This window comes from Bos javanicus, chromosome 29, assembly GCF_032452875.1.
Source record: "Bos javanicus breed banteng chromosome 29, ARS-OSU_banteng_1.0, whole genome shotgun sequence".
Classification (NCBI taxonomy): Eukaryota; Metazoa; Chordata; class Mammalia; order Artiodactyla; family Bovidae; genus Bos; species Bos javanicus.
The window spans coordinates 27,372,011-27,378,676 of NC_083896.1; the positions used below are offsets into that span (position 1 = coordinate 27,372,011).

The following is a 6,666-nucleotide window of genomic DNA, read 5'->3' on the forward strand; positions in this document are numbered from 1 at the left end:
CTGGTTCCACCTGAACTTAACTTTTCTCAAACCTTAAGCTAACCAATGCATTTTTCTTATGGAAATGTTTGTCTTCAGTCAGTTCAGTTCAGTCTCTCAGTCATGTCTGACTCTTTGTGACCCCATGAATCGAAGCATGCCAGGCCTCCCTGTCCATCACCAGCTCCAGGAGTTCACTCAAACTCATGTACATCGAGTCAGTGATGCCATCCAGCCATCTCATCCTCTGTCATCCCCTTCTCCTCCTGCCCCCAATCCCTCCCAGCATCAGAATCTTTTCCAATGAGTCAACTGTTTGCATGAGGTGGCCAAAGTATTGGAGTTTCAGTTTTAGCATCAGTCCTTCCAATGAACACCCAGGGCTGATCTCCTTCAGAATGGACTGGTTGGATCTCCTTGCAGTCCAAGGGACTCTCAAGAGTCTTCTCCAACACCACAGGTCAAAGGCATCAGTTCTTCAGCACTCAGTGGCTAATGTACTATGCATTTACTCTGTCTTCAAGTTGGTTCCCAGAGAAGACAATGGCACCCCACTCCACTACTCTTGCCTGGAAAATCCTGTGGGCGGAGGAGCCTGGTGGGCTGCAGTCCATAGGGTCGCTGGGAGTCAGACACAACTGAACAAATTCACTTTCACGCATTGGAGAAGGAAATGGCAACCCACTCCGGTGTTCTTGCCTGGAGAATCCCAGGGACGGGGGAGCCTGGTGGGCTACTGTCTATGGGGTCGCACAGAGTCGGACATGACTGAAGCGACTTGGCAGCAGCAGCAGCAGCAGCAGCAAGTTGGTTCCACCTGATAAACCAGTATGTTATACTCATACATTGTTCTCCTAATCTATGTTAATTAAAATTTGTATGGGAATCTGCCTTTCTTCAAGATTCATGTCAATCATTTTATGGCCTGGGATGCCAATGTTATCTCAATGCATGTTGTGGGTGAGGGCCCTGTTGCCATTCTCTGAGTTTTGAGACATTTCCCTTCTTTAATTAGCAGATTGCTAATAGCTATAACATCAGGCTAAAGACTAGAAAGGGGTACTCTTTTGCCCCCTTCTGATGTCGATGTCAGAAGCTTTCTCTATCTCTTTTATACTTCAATAAAACTTTATTACACAAAAGCTCTGAGCAATCAAGCCTTGTCTCTGGCCTTGAATTGAATTCTTCTCCTCCAGAGGCCAAGAATCCTGATGTCTTTCATGATTCAGCAACAATCTTTCAGTTCTCCATTACTCACTTGAAAATTCAAGCAATATAATAAAAATATACTTCTCAAAGTTATGATTAAATCTTGGTTAAAACTAAATAATAAATTGAGTCAGAGTAACCTTTGATGAGAAGCTTTAAAAAGACCAATTTGATTTATGAAGTATTTTGCACCAATTAGCTATTGTACAAAATTTAACCTTCTGAAAAACCTAAAAAAAGAAAATTGGAGAATGTTTACTTTTCTGAGACAATGCAATTGCTTTGGGAAGCTTAACCTATTTTAGAACTATACATGTGTTTGTATGTGAAAAATAAACATTTATAAGTCTATATACACACATTGCTTACATTTAATGGAAGGAGGGGAAGATTATAATTTTACAATCTCTTATTAGTAGAAAAGCATCAAACTCTCAAAAAAAAAATCTTCAAATTGCTCAAAAAAAGTAGTTTCCCCACAGACAAAACAGTAACTTGTACTACCAAAATTAAGTGATTTATTTATTTATTTATTTTCATAACAATTCCTAAGAGAGGGATGGAAAAGACCAACAGGCACTGAATTTTTAATGAATAAAAATTAAGAGTATGCCATTTAAAATTTTGGGGTTTTTTGAAATTTTTTCATAGCTCCCTACCTCTTGTTTTGAATCTTTCTAATATATTGTGTAATATTTAAATCTACTAGTCTAACTAAATTAGGTAAGAGAAGGTATGATTCATGATGTAGCATTTTGGAAAAGAATCCAATGTAAAGAAAAAATTACTAATTCTATGAACAGAGGTTAGAAATGCCCCCAGGAAACTTCACAAATGCTTATGATATTAATATTAAATAAGAGACATTAGGCTCTCTTCAGGGAAATTCTTGTACCAGTCCTGGCTCTCCATCTCAAAGAAAGTCTGATTATACACAATAAAGATCCCAGTGGAAGTTATGATGTATTAAAAGCTGGCTAAGCTAACTGTGTTTCTCAGACCCTAAGTAAACATAATGAAGCAGAAAAAGGACCTGTCAATCCATGATTCTTGTGATCAATGCTCAGTTTTCATGTCCTCTTCAGAACCAAGTGGCCAATCTGAGTGCCCTTTCACTTCCTCAAAAAAATTCCATAGCCAGAAATTTCTGAACAGATGAAAGAATGAAAAATAGGATGAAGAAATGTGTCTTAACAAATCCCACAGTGTAACAGTACATGTGTTATTTGAAAAGTGCATTAATCTGGGGTTTATGCTATTTAGGGTATCAACTATCCTATCAATGAACCACTTACAGGAAAAGTTTCTTGCCTCTGAGATCTGTTAGATCATGAATTCTCCAAACAGTCTACAAGATAATAGATGATAAATGAGAAAAAAAGAACATTGGGTCTAAAGATCCTTTTCCTAAAGGGGAAAAGAAAGCCTTACTAATTTCACCTGTCCTAAAAGTAACAATATTCTTCTGAATGAAAACTACCACAGTGTGAAAAATCAATCTCTGATAACTCTTCCTGTGAATTAAGGAGGAATGTTATTTGTCTCTGAGTAGGTCCTTATCAGAGATTGGGGATTTTATCATTTGGAAATGTTTTGGAAGCATTTTAAAATGTTTTCAAGATAATCTAAGTAACCAGCTCCCATTGGTGGGAATTTTTGACTTGGATAAGATTTGAAATAATTAACAACAACAACAAAAAATGCTCTAGGGAATTTCCCAGATGAGGGCTCTTAAGAAAAATACTAAAAATCAGATTACAATCCTGGAAATATATGCCCAACATTTTTAATTGCAGAAAACTTTATAATACTAAGGGAGAACAAATTGGTAATTATTTTACAATCTACTTTCACCTCCTCTTACTCTGAGAAGACTGAGTTCTTTGGAGGAATGTTGGTAGGTAAGGAAAACTTTCAAATTCATTCTATGAGGCCACCAAGACATGCTGGCAAAGCTAGACAAAGATACCACACACACACACACACAAACTATAGGCCAATATTATTGATGAAAAATAGATGCAAAAATCCTAAACACAATCCTAGCAATCTGAATCCAACAATACTTTAAAAAGGTCACATACCATGATCAAGTGGGATTCATCCCAGGGAAGCAAGGATTTTTCAATATCTGCAAATCAATCAATGTGATACACTACATCAACAAATTGAAGAATAAAAACAATATGATCATCTCATTAGATTCACAATAAATTTTTGACAAAGTTCAACACCGATTTATGACAAAAAAATTCTCCAGAAAGTGGGCATAGAGGGTACGTACCTCAGCATATGCAACAAACTTCTGGCAACCCACTCCAGTATTCCTGCCTGGAAAATTTCATGGACAGAGGAGTCAGCAGGCTACAGTCCACTGGGTCACAAAGAGTAGGACATAACTGACCAACTGTGCTCAGAGTCACTTAAGCATTTTAGAGTAACTATTTCCCCATATTTTCTCAAAAGGAAAGTAATTCAACATCCTAAAAGACAGTCATAACTTGAGCTAGTCTCTAAATATTTCTTTCAAATTATCATTTTCTAACAGCAATTTGAGGATTTTCTTTTTTTTTAAATTTTATTTTATTTTTAAACTTTACAATATTGTATTAGTTTTGCCAAATATCGAAATGAATCCTCCACAGGTATACCCGCGTTCCCCATCCTGAACCTCAGCATCCAGTACTGTGCATCGAACCTGGACTGGCGACTCGTTTCATACATGATATTACACATTACTTAAAATCCATGAGGAAGTAGCCAACAAAAGCAGAAATGATTTAGTTTTGCCCATGTCACACACAGTGATGGAGGTTAGTGAGTTTAATTTTTTAATTATCAAATAAGTTTTCATCCTACCCATAGAAATCCTGTGATCTCCTTCATATTTCTAGGCCTTCAGAAAAAAGAGGAGAATCATAAAAAAGAGGCTTTTATTTTTAAAAATTTATATCCTAGATTCCTTACCCCTAATTTGAGTTTTAATCACTAATAATTATTTTATCTTCTGAAAAAAGTCCTCTAACTTTCTCCTCATATGTAACCACAACTTTTCTACCCTCATTTCAAAAAACATTGAACAACATTGATTGATTGGTTGCTGTGTATCATAAGTTTATGAAAGCTTTATGGACTAAATAGTTAATGTACTAGATGGAATAGGTAAAAACCCATGTTTAAATACAATTCCTAAGCCTCATGAGAACTCCCCACAAAAACCTCTTATTTATTGGCAATGTGGCTTGGGCTCATGACAGGATTCTGGACTCTTTAATCTCCCATAGCCCTGTTCCTTGCATTAAAAACACTTGCAAGTGTTCCATTTATTTTTCTTATTTTTTTGGAAGAAATAACATCCTTACTTAAGCCAGTCATCTCCCCAATATTCAGATTCATAAGGCCTCCCATTTCCCAACAACAACAAGAACAAAATAAACTATTTTCATAAACAAAAAACAACTAAAAAGTACCCATCCAGGGACAAAACACAGTCAAATTTAAAATTAGAATATTTTCTTCTGTGCCATGTTTACTGAAACAAAAAAATAAGATAAAGTATAAGCAAAGTATACTGAGATTAACAGATTTTAAATCATAAAATTGAATTTAGTCTAGATGTTTTCATTAAAAGATATATAACTGTAATAAAGCAATAACTACTCTGAGCTATATATCCAGGTAGTATGTGTTAACAATCTGTTATGTGAAGGACTGGCTGTATAGAAGTAAGAAAATTCTTTGTGAAAAAAGCAAAATGTGTACTGTCAACAAAAACAAAATTGTTTATACTTAACAATTTTGTTAAGTATTTATTTAACAGTCATTATGTAACCTTATATCTCAGGGATTAAATGAAATATATTCTTGCTCAAGGAAGACAAGAAGGAAGAGAAGAGAAAACATTGATTCATGCTTCCAATGGCAAGTTGTGGATAAGATATCCATGAAGACACAATGTAAATCTCAAGTTCCCTGATTTGATCATCAGTAGACCTGTCTGTTATTTCTACAGGGAAAAACATTCATACTGAAAGAAAAAACAGATTTAATAATTTTTTGAATATTATTAATAAAAGGGAGAAAGTGAGGAAAGGAAATTGTGCTAGTGGGCAAGAAAAGAGAGACCTATTCTGAAAAACTGGAAATAAATTGAAAGATGACTCAGATATTCTGCCACATGGTGAAAAAGAATTAGAAATATTTTCAATAAAATTACTATGATTAAACACAAAACCTCTTGCCTTTGACCAGCTGCACAGAGAAATACTCTAGTCTATTCAAAATTATCTCCTACTCAGAGTTTTTCTTAGAGCAGTTTTCACAACTTAATTTCTCAAGCTATAGATCAAGGGGTTCATCATGGCAACCACATTCATATAAAAGACAGAAGAGAATTTTTTCCTCGTCCATAGATCCAGCAGAAGATGGTTTGAGATACATAAATGCACATGATCCAAAGAACAGAGAAATAGCAATGATGTGGGAACTAGGTGCTGAGGGCTTTGGACCTGCTCTCTGTGGACTTGATGTGGAAGATGTTGGTGAGGATGAGACCATAAGAGACAAAGATAGTGAAACTGGGCACAATGATGTTGATGCCCACCACAATGAAAACTACAAGCTCATTGACATAGGTACTTGTGCAGGAGAGCTGGAGCAAAGGGTGGACATCACAGAAATAATGGTTGATGGTGTTTGCATCACAGAAGGTTAGCCTTGGCATGCATCCAGTGTGAGCCATGGCACCAGAAAATGCCATCAAGTAGGAACCAAGCATAAGGCTGGAACACACTTTAGGGGGCATAACAACATTATACAAAAGTGGGTTACAGATGGCCACATAGCAACCATAGGACATTGATGTCAGCACATAGCATTCCGAAATGACAAAAAGACAGAAGAAGTAGAGCTGAGCCATGCACCCCATCTAAGAAATAAAATTCTTCTTTGATGTGAAGTTAATCAGCATTTTGGGTGTAAATACAGAAGAATAACAGAGATATTTGAAGGACAAGTTAAAGAGGAAAAAGTACATGGGGGTGTGTAGGTTTGAATTCAGTGCAATTAGGATTATCAATCTCAAATTTCCCAACACAGTGATCATATACATTCCTAGAAACAGGAAGAATAGAGGGAGTTGTAGATTTGATTGGTCTGTTAATCCCAACAGAATAAATTCAGTCACAAAAGAATAATTTCCAGGAGCCATTCTTCTTTAAGGGAATCTGTGGACACAAGAGAAAGGGTTCCATGAGAGAACAACTTGGCCCCTCCACAGTATTGCATCCTACAAAAGAGCACTGTTGTTTTTCTTTTTTAGTCACTAAATTTTATCCAATTCTTTTGGGATCTCATGGACTGCAGCCTGCCAGGCTCCTCTTTCAATGGAATCTCCCAGGCAAGAATACTGGAGTGGGTTGCCATGCCCTCCTCCTGGGGATCTTCCCAACCCAGGGATTGTTCCTGTTCTCCCTCATT

The 6,666-nt window shown here is 36.5% G+C and overlaps 1 pseudogene; it reads right to left on the reverse strand.

Annotated features, from left to right (window-relative positions):
• Positions 1 to 5,513: 5,513 nt before the first annotated feature.
• LOC133241793 (olfactory receptor 8B3-like) lies at positions 5,514 to 6,666 on the reverse strand (annotated as a pseudogene).